Source organism: Bombina bombina, chromosome 1 (genome assembly GCF_027579735.1).
Source record: "Bombina bombina isolate aBomBom1 chromosome 1, aBomBom1.pri, whole genome shotgun sequence".
Taxonomy (NCBI): Eukaryota; Metazoa; Chordata; class Amphibia; order Anura; family Bombinatoridae; genus Bombina; species Bombina bombina.
Window position 1 is genome coordinate 1,377,430,699 of NC_069499.1, and position 21,529 is coordinate 1,377,452,227.

The following is a 21,529-nucleotide window of genomic DNA, read 5'->3' on the forward strand; positions in this document are numbered from 1 at the left end:
GCGCTGAAGAAAAGTCTTCGATCCGGCCGATGTCATCTTCAAAGAGGCGCTGAAGAGGTCTTCTATCCGGGAGATGTCATCTTCCAAGCTGGGTCTTGAATCTTCCTTCCGCCGACGCGGAACCTCCTTCTTCACCGACGGACTACGACGAATGAAGGCTCCTTTAAGGGACGTCATCCAAGATGGCGTCCCCTCAATTCCGATTGGCTGATAGGATTCTATCAGCCAATCGGAATTAAGGTAGGAAAAATCTGATTGGCTGATGGAATCAGCCAATCAGATTGAGCTCGAATTCTATTGGCTGTTCCGATAGAATGCGAGCTCAATCTGATTGGCTGATTGGATCAGCCAATTGGATTGAATTTGAATCTGATTGGCTGATTCCATCAGCCAATCAGAATTTTCCTACCTTAATTCCGATTGGCTGATAGAATCCTATCAGCCAATCGGAATTGAGGGGACGCCATCTTGGATGACGTCCCTTAAAGGAGCCTTCATTCGTCGTAGTCCGTCAAATGGCCCTTTTAAGGGCTGGTAAGGTAAAAGAGCTTTGAGCTTTATTTAATTTAGAATAGGGTAGGGCATTTTTTTATTTTGGGGGGGTTTGTTATTTTATTAGGGGGCTTAGATTAGGTGTAAGTAGCTTAAAATTGTTGTAATATTTTTTAACATGTTTGTAACTTATTTTTTTATTTTTTGTAACTTAGTTTTTTTTATTTTTTGTACTTTAGTTAGTTTATGTAATTGTATTTAATTGTAGTTATTTGTTGGTAGTTTATTTAATTAATTTAATGATAGTGTAGTATTAGGTTTAATTGTAACTTAGGTTAGGATTTATTTTACAGGTAATTTTGTATTTCTTTTAGCTAGGTAGTTATTAAATAGTTAATAACTATTTAATAACTATTCTAACTAGCTAAAATAAATACAAAGTTACCTGTTAAATAAATATAAATCATAAGATAGCTACAATATAATTATTAATTATATTGTAGCTATCTTAGGGTTTATTTTACAGGTAAGTATTTATTTTTAAATAGGAATAATTTATTAAAGTAAAGTATAGTGTAGTGTTAGGTGTAATTGTAACTTAGGTTAGGATTTATTTTACAGGTAAATTTCAGTTTATTTTAGCTAGGTAAGCTATTAAATAGTTAATAACTATTTAATAGCTATTGTACCTAGTTAAAATAAATTGAAAGGTACCTGTAAATTAAAAATAAATCCTAAAATAGCTAGAATATAATTATTATTTATATTGTAGCTATATTAGGGTTTATTTTATAGGTAAGTATTTAGTTTTAAATAGGATTCATTTAGTTAATAATAAAAATATTATTTAGATTTATTTAATTAATATTTAAGTTAGGGGGACGTTAGGGTTAGGGTTAGGTTTAGGGGTTAATAATTTTATTACAGTGGCGGCGGCATAGTGGGGGGCAGGATAGGGGTTAATAAATTTATTAAAGGGGGCGACGGTGTAGGGGAGGCAGATTAGGGGTTAATAAATTTATTATAGGTGACGACGGTGTAGGGGGGGGCAGGATAGGGGTTAATAGGTTTAATATAGGTTGTGGCGGGTTCAGGGAGCGGCGGTTTAGGGGTTAAACTATTTATTTAGTTGCGGCGAGGTGAGGGATCAGTAGGATAGGGGTTAATAATTTTATTATAGAGGGCGACGGTGTAGGGGGGGCAGGATAGGGGTTACTAGGTATACTGTAGGTGGCAGCGGTGTCCGGGAGCGGCGGTTTAGGGGTTAATACATTTATAAGAGTTGCGGCAGGGTCTAGGAGCGGCGGTTTAGGGGTTAATACATTTATAAGAGTTGCGGCGGGGTCTAGGAGCGGCGGTTTAGGGGATAGTAACTTTATTGAGCTGCGGGAGGCTCCGGGGGCGCCGGTATAGGGATAGAACAGTGTAGTTTAGTGTGAGTGCTTAGTGACAGGCTAGCAATAATGCTGGGAAAAAGCGAAGAGCAGCGAGATCGGATGAGTGATAACTGTCACAGTCCGCTGCTCATCGCCCCGCGGCTTTTTGACAGCTTTATTTGATAACTTAGGCGTATTTTTTCAGGTCCGCGGCGGCGATGTGAGGCGAGCTTAGGCAGGCGTATTGGGCCGGCGAAGCCAGGAAAGTAGACGGCTTGATAACTACCCCCGATGAGTGTGTACATATATTTGTGTGTGTGTTTATGTGATAATATGTGTGTGTATATGTCACAAACACATAAGGAAATGGTTATAAGAAAACAACCATATTCCAAAAGTATGCATAAAGAGCACTCTATGCCCTGACTAAATGGTGGGATTAGCACTAACAGGATAAATAAAATATAACTTTTATTAGTAAAATTAAAAAAAACAAAATTGTTTGGTTAAATGACATACAAAATTAAAAGTTGCACCGGTAGAATTATGACGAATACTGAATAAATTAGATCACATAATATTAAGATTCGGCCTCAATGTCGCCGTATTACTAGTGATCTAAAAGTGAGATTCTCCTTGGTTACTTAATTCTAATACCTAAACCACACACGATCAATAAAGGGAAAGATTTCCCAGCAAAGTGATGTTACAACAAATAATATCACAAATATTCAAGAATCAGATTTGTATCTTAGGGTTAAATAATGGATAACTGCAGTGTGTCAGTCAGTTTTGGTCAGTTACCAGAGTGTCTGTCTCAATTGTAGAGTCTATAGTTCAGATGTTAATAAATAGTGGGCTGATAGCCCTAATATCTAGTATTACACTCTGTGGCTGGGTGTTTGCTAGTAAGTACAGTAATATAACTCAATAGGTCTCAAGGTGACTTTAGTCAGTGACTGTTATGTGACCAGAATCTATTTTATTCTGATCACTCTTGACTCTGATCAAAGTGTTGGAAACAGCGTTATATACATGGAAATGTGTTTTGCAAATCTTACAAGATAGTGCTGTACCGCATAGGGATCTATCAGTATACCCATATAATGGCCATAGAAAAGCTGGAACCTGTATTAGATGTGATACGTCTTGGGTGCTCAATATTACTATATTACAAAGTGGACAATGCGTTAACTTCAATCAGCATCAACCTGTGAAGTATCTTCACTTACTGGAATATTGAGTAGAATCAAGCTTATATAATTAGCTGGATAAAGCTGGATCAATGGGCTTCTGCTATCAGATAGTATACTGCGTGTATTCACATGTATCTAGTAGTAACAATGTAATGGATTAGTGACTATGTCACATGTCAGAGAATCATTATTCTCTTGTATGCAGAGCGTCCTAGATCAGGCTTATGTGCAGCATGATCGTAATATCAGTTTAAAGCGAATACCTTCTAATAAGTTATACGAGCTAAGGGGCTGAGATAGTATCGTAAAGGAAAATGTGAATTATTATACACCCTCACTAAATGAAGGGTTAACTAGTCCACATATCAATCATTTCAATCACATTGTAAATACTCAGTTCACATTCTATGTAAATTTCAGCAGCCAACTCCTTTGCTAACTTCTTATGCGGTCTGTGTGGTTTAAATATACTGTTCTATAGCAGCACTCCTCCGTAATCGGAAGTATAGTAACTTCCATTATGAGAGTGAATCAATTCGTATAAACCGTTGTCAGCTAAATAGTATCCGTTGGCGTCTTCGATTCTACTATAAGGTTAAGATCTAAAACAGTAAAGTCACATATAGTCAATTTGAGTCCGATAAGTGTATCTTATAATTTTAAGTGAACAGGTTCCAATTCAAATCAATTGCTTCTGCCTTGCGGTATACAAGTTTGAGATGCGGTAACTCACTCAAACCCGCTGTGTTCAGTCTGGCACAATCTAAACTCGGGTTACATAAACCATGTACAAAAAATGGAACAGCGCTTCCACTTCTAGTATTCAGAGAAAATAGTGTCACCTATTGGTACTTCTATCATATTGCGAGCAATACTGTATACACTGTTACTGTTTAACACGGTCTATACTATAGACTTGCAGTTATACTGCTTTTTCACGTAGTTAACCTGTCAGTTGTAACCTGCTATTATAACAGGTTCGATAATGAGAGCATGTGTATCAGCTATGCTAGGTCTGGCACAACCCCGACCATCAACAAATTAACTAAGGTGTGTGTTTAGTGCAAAAACATCATAATCGTACCGGGCTATTTAAAATAACATAAAGACAGAGTGTGAACGAATCCACTACTCTCCCCTGACGCGTTTCGCCCAATAGGGCTTTATCAAAGGCAGCGAGCCGCCGATTCTTTGGAGTTATATATCCTGCTAACCGGAAGTCCCACCCTAACTTCGTTCTGATAGGTTAGACAAGCGGTAATAGTAATTATATGATAGGCATCAGTAAGGACCAATGGCAGGAGATTAGTTATGTAGCTGCCAGTGTGTCTACCTGTATTATATAGAGGATCTCTATTATTAGAATCCGTTCTCATATAGCAAGAATAAAAAAATCAAACTGAACATATGCAATATCATATAAGTCAGTAAATGTATACTATACTGTATTAGGTTGCCATAATATAGAATCAATAAATATCGGTGAACTTATAATCAGAGTACCACCTTTTCAACTCAGAGAGTTACTAAAATTGTCTTAGACATTTGTACGGACCCCAAGTATATTGATAAGTTTATATTTGGAGTAAACCTGCACTTGTCTCCATCTAGCACGCTACGATTTGCTTTTGAAAGTCAGCAGTTATGAGTTTAGCCAATATATAGTATGTTACTGTCATAAAATCAATGGGTGTAATTAATCCTCTTATTTTAGAAATGAACTCTCTAAAAATCAGCTACATCAATTGGAGTTTTATATAAAATAAAGTATCGTGAAATAAAATATTAAGTTGAACAGAATCATCCGTGTGTGTAAATTTTATTATACAAACTAAAGTATGTGTGTTGTGAAGACTGAGTGCAATGTGTAAAAATTCATGTGACATTAAATTTTATAATTACTAATAAAAAATGTGGTTAAATAAAGAAAAAATACCTAGTGTTATTCCATAAGTGCTAAAGAGTGTAAATGTGAGTTGGAGAGATATTATTAGGTGTAGTAGTGCGTGATAAAGCAGATCTGTATATTCTAGATACTGTTTGCACGGTAGCGTGTTAAGTGTCCCTATTTGTGAGAACATATGTGCCCAAGGTGAAGGGAAATTAGAATAAGTGAATTACCCTACAACCTAACTTAAATCAAATAAATTAATTTACAGAGATGAATCCCCAGTGTTATCAGTGGATTACTATTAATCGGATGAATCAAAAGGATGATTCATTGCTTTCAAATCTCTCATTCTCTAGGAATATTATGGTCATGTTAAGTCCTCTAAATGGTTTAATAATCATTTACTAGTATGGAGCTAGTATGGGTATCTTAAAATATTTTCCTGGAAGTAATCTGTACCAGTATTCCCATAGTACTATAACAGTAGGTCTTAAATAACTCGTGTGATTTAACATGAATATCATTTGGTATGACAGTTACTCTATAAAATTCTATTCTTTAATGTATTGTTCATTTGATTCTAATCTAACCCACTCACTTTAATTGCTTGTGGGGATGCATTAAAGATGTATTACAAAAATACATATAAATTATTATGTTCATTAAGGCCCCATGGTTGTACAGAGTTCAGTAGATATATCCATCTACTTTCTGATTTCAATAATGCTGTCTCGAGATTACCCCCCCTGAAACCTAGACTGACCTTCTCTATCCCCCAGCATTGTAATTCACTTTGGTTAGAATTATGGTGTCTCAGGAAATGTGCTGCTACACTAGTTAGATTTTTTAGATCCTCTTTGTCTTTGGCAGCATTTTTTATGTTTCTGAGATGTTCCATAATCTAGTTCTCAGTTTTCTGGTCGTCATGCCTACATAATATAAATTACAAGTACAGCGTAGTACATAAATGACACTCTCTGTGTTACAACTTATGTAACGTGTTATTTTATGTTCTTTTCCAAAGCGATCACAGATTGTGGCGGTGTTCCGCATGTATTTACACGTACTGCAATTTCCACATTTGTGGGCTCCTGGATTGAATGCTGTGGTAGTTTTGTTCCTTAGGAAATGGCTACTGGTGACAATGTCTTTTATGTTTTTAGTCCTCCTGAATCCAAATGAGGGTTTAGCACCTAGTGTAGTTTTAAGTGCTGGGTCAGTCATCAGGATATTCCAGTGTTTTCTGATTATATTGGTAATTTGGGGGGTCTGGGCATTATGTGTCATAAGTCTGGGTATTTGAGAACCCTGTTTGTGTCTTTTATACAGTAAAGTTTGTCGAGGCGTGTGTCTGGCTCTCTGTTTCGCCTTTTTAATTGATCTTTTACTATATCCTCTTAATCAATCTATCCTCAAGTTCTGCTGCTCTCACCTCAAAAGTTTCATTTTCAGAGCAGTTACGTTGGAGTCTTAAAAATTCTCCAACTGGCAGACTTTTCATGGTACTTGGGGCATGAGCACTTGATTTGTGCAGGAGACTGTTTGTAGCTGTAGGTTTCCTAAATAGATCTGTATTGATCATCCCCTCAGTATTTTTTCGGATAGTGATATCTAGAAAATGTATTTGAGTCTGACTCTCTTCATGTGTTAGTTTGATGTTCAACTGGTTGTCATTTAAATGGGTAAGGAATTCTTGTAATTCTTGATGTGTGCCTTCCCAGATGAAGAAAATATCATCAATGAACCTGTTCCATAACGGTATTAAGTCTGTATGTTTTTGATTTGCATCAGTAAATACGAATTCTGACTCCCACCACCCAAAGAACAGGTTGGCATATGTGGGTGCGCAGGTAGTGCCCATAGCTGTTCCTCAGGTTTGCAAAAAGAATTGGCCATCAAATGTAAAGAAATTGTAATTCAATACTATTTCTAGTAGTTTCAAGATAAAATTATCATGTTCTTTATCTTCCTCTGAATTTCTATCTAGAAAATATTTGATGGCTTTTAGGCCATGTCTGTGGTTGATCGAGGTATAAAGAGATTCCACATCTGTGGTGACTAACCAAGTGGATTCATTTAGTGATAGATGTTCAAGTCTTTGTAACACTTGCATCGTGTCTTGTACATACAATGGTAATTCTTCAACATAATGTCTTAATCTATAATCGACATATTCACTGGCCTTTTCTGTTAGACAGCCAATGCCAGACACGATTGGTCGTCCCGGTGGTGCCTCTGAGTTTTTGTGAATTTTAGGTAACATATAAAAGGTGGAGATCTTAGGTTTGTCCACTGTAAGAAATCTTCTCTTTCACTGTAATAATACCTTCTTGGAAGGTTCTGTTGATCAGATTGGTGTAAATTTTCATATATCCTTCCATAGGATTAAAAAGGAGTTTGGTATAGCATGATTTATCTTTAAATTGTTTAAAAGCTTCTTTAAGGTACATCTCCATAGGCCATATTACTATGTTCCCACCCTTGTCAGAACCTCTGATCACCACTTGATCCCATTGTCTCATTTCTTGAATGGCCAAGTGTTCTTTGTATGTTAAATTTCGTTGTGTGGGGGAAATTTGTAGAGCCGTTATGTCTCGGAAAACCAATTCTCTAAACATTTCAATTTGGGGAGCATTCACGTTTTTCAGTACAAAAGTTGACTTATTCTGTATTTTATCTCTCCATTTGGCTGGGGTCTGTATTTCTGATTCACTCAGTAAATTCTCTAAGTCCCTAAGACTTATAAGTTCTTCTTCAGACCATCCTTCAATATTCGGATTTTGGGAGAAATGTTTCTTTAAGAGTAATTTTCTGATGAATAGCTGAATATCTTTGATGGTTTCAAATTTGTCAACATTATTAGATGGACAAAAAGATAGTCCTTTTGATAGCACTGAGATATGTTCCTTTGTCAATATTAGTTTAGATAAATTGATCACTGTTAGTGAGTCAGACGTATTTGGGAAAATGGACTGTGCTCCCTCCTGGGAGGTCTCCAGGGTCCCTGATTGTCCCTCTGTGGTCGTATCCGACCTCTGGTTGGTTTTTTGTTTGCTCCCCCTACCTCTACGTGTCCTCCTCCCTGTTCTCCTGCATCTAAAAAATCTTTCCTTTTGTTCCTGCTAGAGGATCTAGGTGCAATGTGAGGAGTGGGTTAGGGGGGCCATCATTAGGGGGTTGATGGTTGGTGGAACTTCCCTCTTCTCCGTCGGTATCAGATACATCACTTTCAATGATGTTAACCTTCGGGTTTCTGTTGCTGTTTTTATAAAAGCCACTTTTCCGCCATTTATATACCCTATTGTTATTAAACACTAATATCCCTGTTGAGTTTGCCTTGTTTAACACTCTTCAATTCTACTCATATTTTATCCAGTTCTTGTTGGTATGTCTTATATAGATGGTTAAAATCTGTGTTATGTTCAAATTTTTTTAAAATTTCATTTTGTTCCTTGATCTTAGCTTCTAATAGGTCATATTCCGATTTATCGTGTTTCACTAATATACCCATTAGTTTCGCGGAACATTCAGATAGAGCCTCTTCCCATTCTGTAGTAAGTGCTGGATTTTTAAATTCAAAGGCTGGAAACAGCTGAATTCTCAGCCCTCTGGGTATAAGTTTACGTTCAATGTACTTTTCAAAGAAGTGGCGTTCCACCATACTTTGTCCTGTCGATACATAGTCCTATGCACATCTTTCAAGGCCCCTTCTAAGGTTGTTGGTATAGTAGTGCCTCCTGTTGTATTACCTCCATCAAAAATCTCATTTAGATCTTGTGTCCTTTTGAGTTGTCTATCCTGTCTATCTAAATCAAATGTGGAATCCATTATTAGACTGAAGTAGTCTGTGTGCTCTATTGTTCAGAAATCTGGCAAACCAGACAAATTCAGATTATGCTACACAAATTGAACAATGGCACTACTCGGGCTTTTCCTAAATCTTAAATATAACAAAGGGGAGTACTCAGTAGTAATTCCCAATGTACAGAAAGGAAATGGTGCTCATGCACAAATATTAAGACACAAACACATAAGGAAATGGTTATAAGAAAACAACCATATTCCAAAAGTATGCATAAAGAGCACTCTATGCCCTGACTAAATGGTGGGATTAGCACTAACAGGATAAATAAAATATAACTTTTATTAGTAAAATTAAAAAAACCAAAATTGTTTGGTTAAATGACATACAAAATTAAAAGTTGCACCGGTAGAATTATGACGAATACTGAATAAATTAGCTCACATAATATTAAGATTCGGCCTCAATGTCACCGTATTACTAGTGATCTAAAAGTGAGATTCTCCTTGGTTACTTAATTCTAATATCTAAACCACACACTCAATAAAGGGAAAGATTTCCCAGCAAAGTGATGTTACAACAAATAATATCACAAATATTCAAGAATCAGATTTGTATCTTAGGGTTAAATAATGGATAACTGCAGTGTGTCAGTCAGTTTTGGTCAGTTACCAGAGTGTCTGTCTCAATTGTAGAGTCTATAGTTCAGATGCTAATAAATAGTGGGCTGATAGCCCTAATATCTAGTATTACACTCTGTGGCTGGGTGTTTGCTAGTAAGTACAGTAATATAACTCAATAGGTCTCAAGGTGACTTTAGTCAGTGACTGTTATGTGACCAGAATTTATTTTATTCTGATCACTCTTGACTCTGATCAAAGTGTTGGAAACAGCGTTATATACATGGAAATGTGTTTTGCAAATCTTACAAGATAGTGCTGTACCGCATAGGGATCTATCAGTATACCCATATAATGGCCATAGAAAAGCTGGAACCTGTATTAGATGTGATACATCTTGGGTGCTCAATATTACTATATTACAAAGCGGACAATGCGTTAACTTCAATCAGCATCAACCTGTGAAGTATCTTCACTTACTGGAATATTGAGTAGAATCAAGCTTATATAATTAGCTGGATAAAGCTGGATCAATGGGCTTCTGCTATCAGATAGTATACTGCGTGTATTCACATGTATCTAGTAGTAACAATGTAATGGATTAGTGACTATGTCACATGTCAGAGAATCATTATTCTCTTGTATGCAGAGCGTCCTAGATCAGGCTTATGTGCAGCATGATCGTAATATCAGTTTAAAGCGAATACCTTCTAATAAGTTATACGAGAAACATTTCTCCCAAAATCCGAAAATTGAAGGATAGTCTGAAGAAGAACTTATAAGTCTTAGGGACTTAGAGAATTTACTGAGTGAATCAGAAATACAGACCCCAGCCAAATGGAGAGATAAAATACAGAATAAGTCAACTTTTGTACCGAAAAACGTGAATGCTCCCCAAATTGAAATGTTTAGAGAATTGGTTTTCCGAGACATAATGGCTTTACAAATTTCCCCCACACAACGAAATTTAACATACAAAGAACACTTGGCCATTCAAGAAATGAGACAATGGGATCAAGTGGTGATCAGAGGTTCTGACAAGGGTGGGAACATAGTAATATGGCCTATGGAGATGTACCTTAAAGAAGCTTTTAAACAATTTAAAGATAAATCATGCTATACCAAACTCCTTTTTAATCCTATGGAAGGATATATGAAAATTTACACCAATCTGATCAACAGAACCTTCCAAGAAGGTATTATTACAGTGAAAGAGAAGAAGTTTCTTACAGTGGACAAACCTAAGATCGCCACCTTTTATATGTTACCTAAAATTCACAAAAACTCAGAGGCACCACCGGGACGACCAATCGTGTCTGGCATTGGCTGTCTAACAGAAAAGGCCAGTGAATATGTCTATTATAGATTAAGACTATGGGGGGTAGTTATCAAGCCGTCTACTTTTCTGGCTTCGCCCCCAATACGTCCGCCTAAGCTCGCCTACCTTCGCCGCCCGGACCTTGAATACGTTCGCCTAAGTTATCAAATAAAGCTGTCAAAAAGCCGCGGGGCGATGAGCAGCGGACTGTGACAGTTATCACTCATCCGATCTCGCTGCCCTTCGGCTTTTTCCCAGCTTTATTGCTAGCCTGTCACTAAGCACTCACACTAAACTACACTGTTCTACCCCCTATACCGGCGCCCCCAAGCCCCCGCAACTAAATAAAGTTACTAACCCCTAAACCGCCACTCCTAGACCCTGCCGCAACTCTTATAAATGTATTAACCCCTAAACCGTCGCTCCCGGACACCGCTGCCACCTACATTATACCTAGTAACCCCTATCCTGCCCCCCGTATACCGTCGCCCTCTATTATAAAATTAATAACCCCTATCCTGCTGATCCCGCACCTCTCCGCAACTAAATAAATAGTTTAACCCCTAAACCGCCGCTCCATGAACCCGCCGCAACCTATAATAAATTTATTAACCCCTATCCTGCCCCCCACTACGCCGCCGCCACTGTAATAAAATTATTAACCCCTAAACCTAAGTCTAACCCTAACCATAACGCCCCCCTAACTTAAAAATTAATTAAATAAATCTAAATAAATTAACTCTTATTAACTAAATGAATCCTATTTAAAACTAAATACTTACTTATAAAATAAACCCTAATATAGCTACAATATAAATAATAATTATATTCTAGCTATCTTAGGATTTATTTTTATTTCTCAGGTACCTTTCAATTTATTTTAACCATGTACAATAACTATTAAATAGTTATTAACTATTTAATAGCTTACCTAGCTAAAATAAAGAGAAATGTACCTGTGAAATAAATCCTAACCTAAGTTACAATTACACCTAACACTACACTATACTTTAATAAATTATTCCTATTTAAAAATAAATACTTACCTGTAAAATATACCCTAAGATAGCTACAATGTAATTAATACTTATATTATAGCTATCTTAGGATTTATATTTATTTTACAGGTAACTTTGTATTTATTTTAGCTAGTTAGAATAGTTATTAAATAGTTATTAACTATTTAATAACTACCTAGCTAAAAGAAATACAAAATTACCTGTAAAATAAATCCTAACTTAAGTTACAATTAAACCTAATACTACACTATCATTAAATTAACTAAATAAACTACCTGTAAAGAACTACAATGAAATACAATTACATAAACTAACTAAAGTACAAAAAATAAAAAAGCTAAGTTACAAAAAATAAAAAATTAAGTTACAAACATGTTAAAAATATTACAACAGGGGCGGAGCTTGGCCGCACTGAGTAATGGCCGCAAGATAGATGAGCTCCTGGGCCCTCTTTCCCTAATAATGCCATAACTAATTTAATAACAGGATCCTAAACTAGAATAAAGGAGACTAGTTGACAGAAGACACCCTGCAAGCACTCAGCTGGTAACAAGCGATAAAACAGCTGCGGTGAACGTTAAAGAGTACAGAGGGATTCTGAGGCCGGATACAGCAGAGAGGCGGCGGGCCTCCGACAAAACAGTCACAACAGCGGAGCGCAGGTAAAACAGTCCCACGGGTGTAAGGGAAAAGCAACACATACCTGCTGATAGAGTCGGCGGGTCCCGCACACGCTCCAAGGCAATAGCAGTCCCACAGAGAAGCAGGTCTTACAGTGGGCTATAACCGCGACGCCATTCTAATCACGTGACCCCTCGAAGGAGCAGCGGTACACAGATAGGGCACTCGGCACCCCAGAAAACAGCACAGAGGAGAGACAGTCCACAAGAGAGAGACCCGCTTGATTATAGCACAAAGGTCAGAGGGGTATAGCAAGTTTCAAACGAGCAGGGGTTTTGAAAACACCGGCAAGTGTGTACATACACGCAAGGGCAACAGGACTATCTGATACCACACAAGCCACGTGGAGTTGTGTAACATAACATACACACTTTACCTACAGACATAACTGCTATATATTTGCACAGAGTGGGGCCTGACCTTCTATAACCCCAACAGTAAGAAGACATCAATTCTTATTTGAGAGCTGTCAATCCACCCAAAATAAAGCTAAAGAATCTCATCACACTGGGGATAAAATAAATCAATTCTGATTGAAATACTATACTGTCTAAAGAAATACAGACAACGGTCATAAACTTTAATTATTGCATCTGGCACTATACTACTGGTTATGCCAGCAAAAAAACAACTTAAGGCGGATACTCCTGCAAAAGCTAAGAAGATAAGCCAATATTTAAAGCCTTTAGAGAACACCCCAGGACAGACACCAGACATTGCAGAAATGGCTCATGGAGGGGTACAAGACATGGTCACACCTACAGAAAGTGTCTCATGTGAAATTACTAAAGCAGACTTGCAACACTTGGCTACGAAGGAGGATATCAAATCTGCTATGTCAGACATGAGGGAAATGTTCCATGAAATGAAAAAAAGATGTTAAAAAAGTGGAACGAAAATTATCGACACTAGAAGAAAGTCACAACTTAGCAACTCAGGACATTCAACACCTGTCCCAGCTCACATACGACCAAAGTGAAACTATTCATAACCTCATGGAGAAGGTGGAGGACCTTGATAACAGGGGCCGCCGCAATAACCTAAGAATAAGAGGCGTCCCGGAAAGTATTCATCCTCCTGCTATCCCAGGCTACCTACAAGACCTCTTCAGGACAGTGAAAGGCGCAAACACAGCACCAGATGTCACTCTAGAACGAGCCCACAGAGCTCTGAGAGCTAAGCCCCCAGCCAAAGCCCCGCCAAGGGATATAATTGTAAAATTTCTAAACTACGCAGAAAAAGAAAGATCCTCAGACATTCACGCCAGAAGAACCAACTTACGCACGCTGGAATCAGTATACAAATATTCACTGACCTAAGCCCAGTCACATTACAAAAGCGAAGGGACTTGCAATTTGTGACGGCGGTGCTGAGAGCCCAGAAGATCCCTTATAGGTGGGGCTTTCCAGTGAGTATCACGGCTACAAAGGGAGAGAGATCGGCTACTCTCCGAACAATGGAGGACGTTTCATCTTTTTGCGAAGAACTACAGATAAAGATCCCTCCACCCACAGACCCCCCGAGACTACAAAGGAGCAGAAGACCGGACATGCTGAACTCCAGGGACTGTTCGAAAACATCTGCCCCCGCAGATATGGAACTACAAAATGCAGAACTATAAGGATTATCTTTTTGGCCTTGTTACTCTATCTGCCTCTTACCTAATTTTACTTTGCAGAGTGTCAAAACGGATATACTTGAAAAGGACTACATTCTCATGACAACTACAGGACAGATGAGTATATAATCCATACAACTTGTTTGATTCCATGTTATTATTGCTTGTCTTTATTAAAGTTATATAAGAGTTATGTTCTAAATGTTTATGTTAAACACCAGGTTGAATGGAAGCTTCTAAAACACTAGTTGTGGGAGCGATAAACACACACTTAGTAAATACACTTTCTAGACACATAAGCAAACAGAGGTGACAGGAGCTCTTTATAAACTTGAGGCCACGATACACCCCTTTTTCACTCTTTACTCTCTCCCTCTGTCAGGTACAAATAAGAAAGCGCGTGCTGTAACTCAGGGAACACAGCACACCAGCTTAACCAAACAGCCTAGTCTCCTTCAATACCTATAACCTATCATAAATATAGCACACTCCACATCCACATAAATAGAATAGGTATTGATTCAGAGTTCGATAATACAAGGATATCTCTCGATAGATGCTAAGGGGAAGAGGGCCCCTCACCCTCACGGTCAGTAACAGAATACTTGTGTATTTGTACAGTGATTAGATAGGAAAATAGCGACTTTTGAATTGTTGATTTTATATATTGTTCTTACAGTTGACGTACGCAAATATTTTCTCCCCCCAACCCCTTTACCAACCCGCTGTTCAGCTCCACAGAAACACTAGATTAGTCACAACACCTGTACCTCAGTCACAGAGACCAAAAAGGTCGTCAAATTATTGAATCTAGAGGTATAGACGCACAAAAGACGCTGCACGCACATTAACGATGACCAGGCCTTTAAAAAAACACGATATTAACATCATCTCGGTCAATGTTAAGGGATTTAACATTCCCCAGAAAAGATCCATAATATCACACGACTTAAACAGACTTAAAGGGGATATTGTACTCATACAGGAGACACACTTCAAAAAAGGGGCAGAACCGAAGTGGCACAATAACACATTTCCCACCGCATACTTCTCCTCTGGACCAGCAAAGAAAAATGGAGTGGGCATACTAGTCAGACAAAATATCCCACTACAAATAAAAATATAGAAAAAGACACAGAGGGGAGAATGCTTATTCTGACTGGCCTATTATATGGACGCCCAATCACAATCATTAATGTATATTTCCCAAACAGAGCACAGGCAGCATTCATGCGAACTCTTTCTGGGAAAATATTAGATTGCATAAAGGGGGTTACGTTTATGGGCGGTGATTTCAATATACCACTCAATCCAGAGATGGACACATCAGGGGGTAAGACATGCATCTCAAAAAAAGACATTAAACACATAAACAACCAAATAGGAACATTGGCTCTCCACGATGTGTGGCGCACATTTCACCCCTCGGTCAGGGACTTTACATTCTTCTCCAGCCCACATAGGAGCTATTCGAGACTTGATTATATCTTTACTGACACCATAGGCCTCACTCTGGTTAGACATTCCTCTATTCATCCCATCACATGGTCGGATCATGCGCCAGTCAGGTGCCAGATAGAATGGCCGGAATCTCCGGTCACACCTTATATATGGAGGCTAGATGACAATCTGTTAGATCATCCCCTAGTACAACCAGAAGTAGAAAAATCCCTCTTGGAGTATTTCCAAATCAACGACACTCCTGATGTATCATGGTCCACTATATGGGAGGCACACAAGTGTGTTCTCAGGGGGGTGTTTTTGAAGTTTAAGGCTAACTTACTCAAACAGCACAGAAATAAACACGATACAATACTACAGAACCTCAAACAATTAGAACTAGAGCACAAAAAGGACCCCAAAAATGAAGAACTCAAAGACCGTTTGGGGCAGACTAGAGCAGAGTTCAACATATATTTACAACAAGAGCAACAGAAAAGGGCACTTAAACTGCGTCAAAAATATACGAGCAAGGCGACAAAGCAGGGAAACTTCTAGCCAGGACCCTAAAACGTAAACAATTAAAAACACATATACACCATATGAAAAGTAAAGATAACCAGATAAAACGCGATAGCACATCGATAGCTGAAGCTTTCCGTTCCTACTTTGCAACACTCTACAATTTAAACACAACAACTGAGTCAGCAGGCCCCACAGCTAACAAAAAATTAATTATAGATGAATACCTCAAGGAATTACATTACCTAAATTAGATAAGAGTCAAGCAGAAAAACTAGACCTCCCATTTAATATTAAAGAAATTCAGGACGCAATTAGAACCCTTCCAAGTGGAAAAAGTCCAGGCCCAGATGGATTTGGCGTAAAATACTATAAAAAATTTATCCACATACTCGCCCCTAAATTATTACAACTCTTTAATTCTATCAGGCATCGGGCGGTTTCTCGGCATCTATGCTGGAGGCCCACATCACTATGATACCTAAGCCAGGCAAATCTCCCGATACCCCAGAAAATTTTCGGCCAATTTCCCTTCTGAACTCAGACATAAAGATTTATGCCAAAGTCCTAGCAAACAGGTTGAGCCCCCTACTGGTGCACCTGATATCAAACGACCAAGTGGGGTTTATACCAGAAAGGGAAGCCAGAGACAACACCATCAAGGTGTTACAGTTGATGGACTTGGCGCGCAATACTGGGCAAGATTAGTTATGATATCCACGGACGCTGAAAAAGCCTTCGACAGGGTGGACTGGGACTTCCTCGAGTCCACCCTGCGAGGCATGAATATAGGCAAAGACTTTGTAGACAGTATATTTTCCCTCTATGCTAAGCCAATAGCGAGAGTCAGGACCAACTCGGTCCTCTCTGAACCCTTTAACATTAGAAACGGGACCAGACAGGGGTGTCCCTTATCGCCACTGCTGTTCGCGGTATCCATTGAGGTACTGGCATGCAAGATCAGGTCACAAAAAGAAATAAGCGGTATACAAACAAAAGACAGAGAATACAAATGGCAATGTATGCCGACGACATTTTATTGACATTGACTAAAATAGATAAATCCTACCTCCTCTTCTAAATACATTTAGGGAGTATGGAAGGGTATCAAACTTCCACTTAAACCTATCTAAGTCTGAGCTGATCAATATAAATGCCCCTAAATCAGTTATAGAAGATATCAAATGCCATTGCCCCCTTAAAATACAACACACTCAAATTAAATACCTGGGTATACACATTACACAGCAGTTTGGAGACCTGTTCCCAAAAAATTACATACCCCTACTAAAGGAAATCACAAGTGACCTTTCTAGATGGAAAGGTAAATCATTATCTTGGTTGGGCAGGATTCACACTGTAAAAATGAATGTACTTCCACGTATTCTATACGTCCTACAGGCCCTTCCTATCCCATTGCCAAGAGATTATTTAAACCAATTACAGGGCAACATTGAACAATTTATATGGGGAGGTATTAAACCTAGAGTACCTAGGAAAACTCTATATCTACCCAGAGAGAGGGGAGGACTGGGTTTGCCAAATATAAGCTCCTACAGGACGGCAGTATTATTACAGAGAGTAGTGGAGTGGAGCCATAATTCAATATCTAAACAATGGATTGAACTGGACAGATATATATTGCAGGTTGACAATGTGGGAGGTCAGGCTTGGTTACACACTAAACAGAGACCCATGACTATAAATAGTTACCCATTGCTGGAAGAAGTGTTTCAGAACTGGGAAGCGCTGATAAATACCAGCACACACATAACAACAAGACCGGGACCACTGACCCCACTGTTAGGGAACCCCGAATTCACCTTCACAATTAAACCCAAGTCAGCCACGGATAGTCTAACACGTCTGAGAGATCAAACCCTTTAACAGTGATGAAAGAGGGCAGGATGCTGACATTGACAGATTTTGTAGAAAAAGTGGGAGATCACCCAATCTCCTGGTATACTCATGCGCAAATCTCCCATTACGTAAATTCTCATAAATTACAAACCCAAATAAAAAGACAGCTTACACAATTTGAAACCATATGCATCTGCATTACCCCCACGACACCTCATATCTAGACTATATAAGATGCTCCTAACACAGGGGGAGAACAACTACCTTCATATTGCCACAAATGGGTCAGAGAATTAGAGGTAGATATCCCATCAGAGGAGTGGATGCGGATATTCCGCAATCACAAAAAAGCCTCTTTCGGCCAAAATCCAGGAAACTAACTTTAAATTTATGTCTAGGTGGTACCTTACTCCGGTAAGACTACAAAAAATTTATAAACAAGCTAATGGTAGATGCTGGAGAGGGTGTGGAGAGCCAGCTGACATGCTGCATGTGTGGTGGGGATGTGCGAAACTAGAGACATTCTGGAACGAAGTTATAGACCATATAAATAAAACGCTGGACTCACACATAACTAAAGACCCAGGAATACTGCTGTTTCATGGCCTACCAAATTTCAAAGACGATATAAAACAAAATCTCCTGTACATTATGATTAATAGCGCCAAATCACTGATCCCGCAAAAATGGAAGACCACAGACACACCAAACCTCATGACTTGGAGAAAACAAGTTGATAACCTACTCCTTTTGGAAAGGTATCATTACTTGAACGTAGGCAAACTGGACCAACATGAATATATGCTAATGCGATGGAATGCTCACAAAGAGGACTGACTACCGAAGAAACGCAACATGACCAATGGTTAATACTCGGGCAACGGGTAAACCATGGTAAATTTGACTGTATGACAGACACATTAGGCACACTACACAAATATCTTCGCTGTGGAGTTGGACTAACCGTACCCTATCCTCCCTCACCCTTTCCCCTCCTAAGACAATTAAACACACATGTATCTATAATACCAATGATAATGTTACAAGAGATTTTATGAAGGACATAACCTTGAAGGCAATTGCTATCACTTATTAATTCTTTGCTGACATAAACTTAAATGTATGATATTTTGAAATTGGCCCAAAAGTGGCTGATTAATCTTTCCCTACAGTCGGTAAGGACTACCCAATGATAATAACTTAGAGTTCTTAATACCCACAAACATGTTAAAGTGACTTTTTTGTTATATCGGCTCACAATGTAACCAGAGCCATGTTTGTAATTCTGATAAAAAGTTTAATAAAGCTCTTTGAAAAAAAAAAAAAAAAAAAAAATTACAACAATTTTAAGCTACTTACACCTAATCTAAGCCCCTAATAAAATAACAAACCCCCCAAAATAAAAAAATCCCTACCCTATTCTAAATTAAATAAATTTCAAAGCTCTTTTACCTTACCAGCCCTTAAAAGGGCCATTTGTGGGGCATGCCCCAAAAGTTCAGCTCTTTTGCCTGAAAAGAAAAATACAACCCCCCCCCAACATTAAAACCCACCACCCACATACCCCTAATCTAACCCAAACCCCCCTTACAAAAACCTAACACTAATCCCCTGAAGATCATCCTACCTTGAGTCGTCTTCACTCAGCCGAGCCACCGATGGAACTGAAGAGGACATCCGGAGCGGAAGAAGTTAATCCTCCAAGCGGCGCTGAAGAAATCTTCCATCCGATGAAGTCATCATCCAGGCGGCGCTGAAGAAGTCTTCGATCCGGCCGATGTCATCTTCAAAGAGGCGCTGAAGAGGTCTTCTATCCGGGCGAAGTCATCTTCCAAGCCGGGTCTTGAATCTTCCTTCCGCCGACGCGGAACCACCTTCTTCACCGACGGACTACGACGAATGACGGCTCCTTTAAGGGACGTCATCCAAGATGGCGTCCCCTCAATTCCGATTGGCTGATAGGATTCTATCAGCCAATCGGAATTAAGGTAGGAAAATCTGATTGGCTGATGGAATCAGCCAATCAGATTCAAGTTCAATCCGATTGGCTGATCCAATCAGCCAATCAGATTGAGCTCGCATTCTATTGGCTGATCGGAACAGCCAATAGAATGTGAGCTCAATCTGATTGGCTGATTCCATCAGCCAATCAGATTTTTCCTACCTTAATTCCGATTGGCTGATAGAATCCTATCAGCCAATCGGAATTGAGGGGACGCCATCTTGGATGACGTCCCTTAAAGGAGCCTATTCGTCGTAGTCCGTCGGTGAGTAAGGTGGTTCCGCGTCGGCGGAAGGAAGATTCAAGACCCGGCTTGGAAGATGACTTCGCCCGGATAGAAGACCTCTTCAGCGCCTCTTTGAAGATGACATCGGCCGGATCGAAGACTTCTTCAGCGCCGCCTGGATGATGACTTCATCGGATGGAAGATTTCTTCAGCGCCGCTTGGAGGATTAACTTCTTCCGCTCCGGATGTCCTCTTCAGTTCCATCGGTGGCTCGGCTGAGTGAAGACGACTCAAGGTAGGATGATCTTCAGGGGATTAGTGTTAGGTTTTTGTAAGGGGGGTTTGGGTTAGATTAGGGGTATGTGGGTGGTGGGTTTTAATGTTGGGGGGGGTTGTATTTTTCTTTTACAGGCAAAAGAGCTGAACTTTTTGGGGCATGCCCCCACAAATGGCCCTTTTAAGGGCTGGTAAGGTAAAAGAGCTTTGAAATTTATTTAATTTAGAATAGGGTAGGGCATTTTTTTATTTTGGGGGGGTTTGTTATTTTATTAGGGGGCTTAGATTAGGTGTAAGTAGCTTAAAATTGTTGTAATATTTTTAACATGTTTGTAACTTAATTTTTTATTTTTTGTAACTTAGCTTTTTTTATTTTTTGTACTTTAGTTAGTTTATGTAATTGTATTTCATTGTAGTGCTTTGTAGGTAGTTTATTTAGTTAATTTAATGATAGTGTAGTATTAGGTTTAATTGTAACTTAAGTTAGGATTTATTTTACAGGTAATTTTGTTTTCTTTTAGCTAGGTAGTTATTAAATAGTTAATAACTATTTAATAACTATTCTAACTAGCTAAAATAAATACAAAGTTACCTGTAAAATAAATATAAATCCTAAGATAGCTATAATATAATTATTAATTATATTGTAGCTATCTTAGGGTTTATTTTACAGGTAAGTATTTATTTTTAAATAGGAATAATTTATTAAAGTATAGTAGTGTTAGGTGTAATTGTAACTTAGGTTAGGATTTATTTCACAGGTACATTTCTCTTTATTTTAGCTAGGTAAGCTATTAAATAGTTAATAACTATTTAATAGTTATTGTACATGGTTAAAATAAATTGAAAGTTGCCTGTAAAATAAAAATAAATCCTAAGATAGCTAGAATATAATTATTATTTATATTGTAGCTATATTAGGGTTTATTTTAAAGGTAAGTATTTAGTTTTAAATAGGATTCATTTAGTTAATAAGAGTTAATTTATTTAGATTTATTTAATTAATATTTAAGTTAGGGGGGCGTTAGGGTTAGACTTAGGTTTAGGGGTTAATAATTTTATTACAGTGGCGGCGGCGTAGTGGGGGGCAGATTAGGGGTTAATAAATTTATTATAGGTGGCGACGGTGTAGGGGGGGCAGGATAGGGGTTAATACATTTAATATAGGTTGCGGCGGGTTCAGGGAGCGG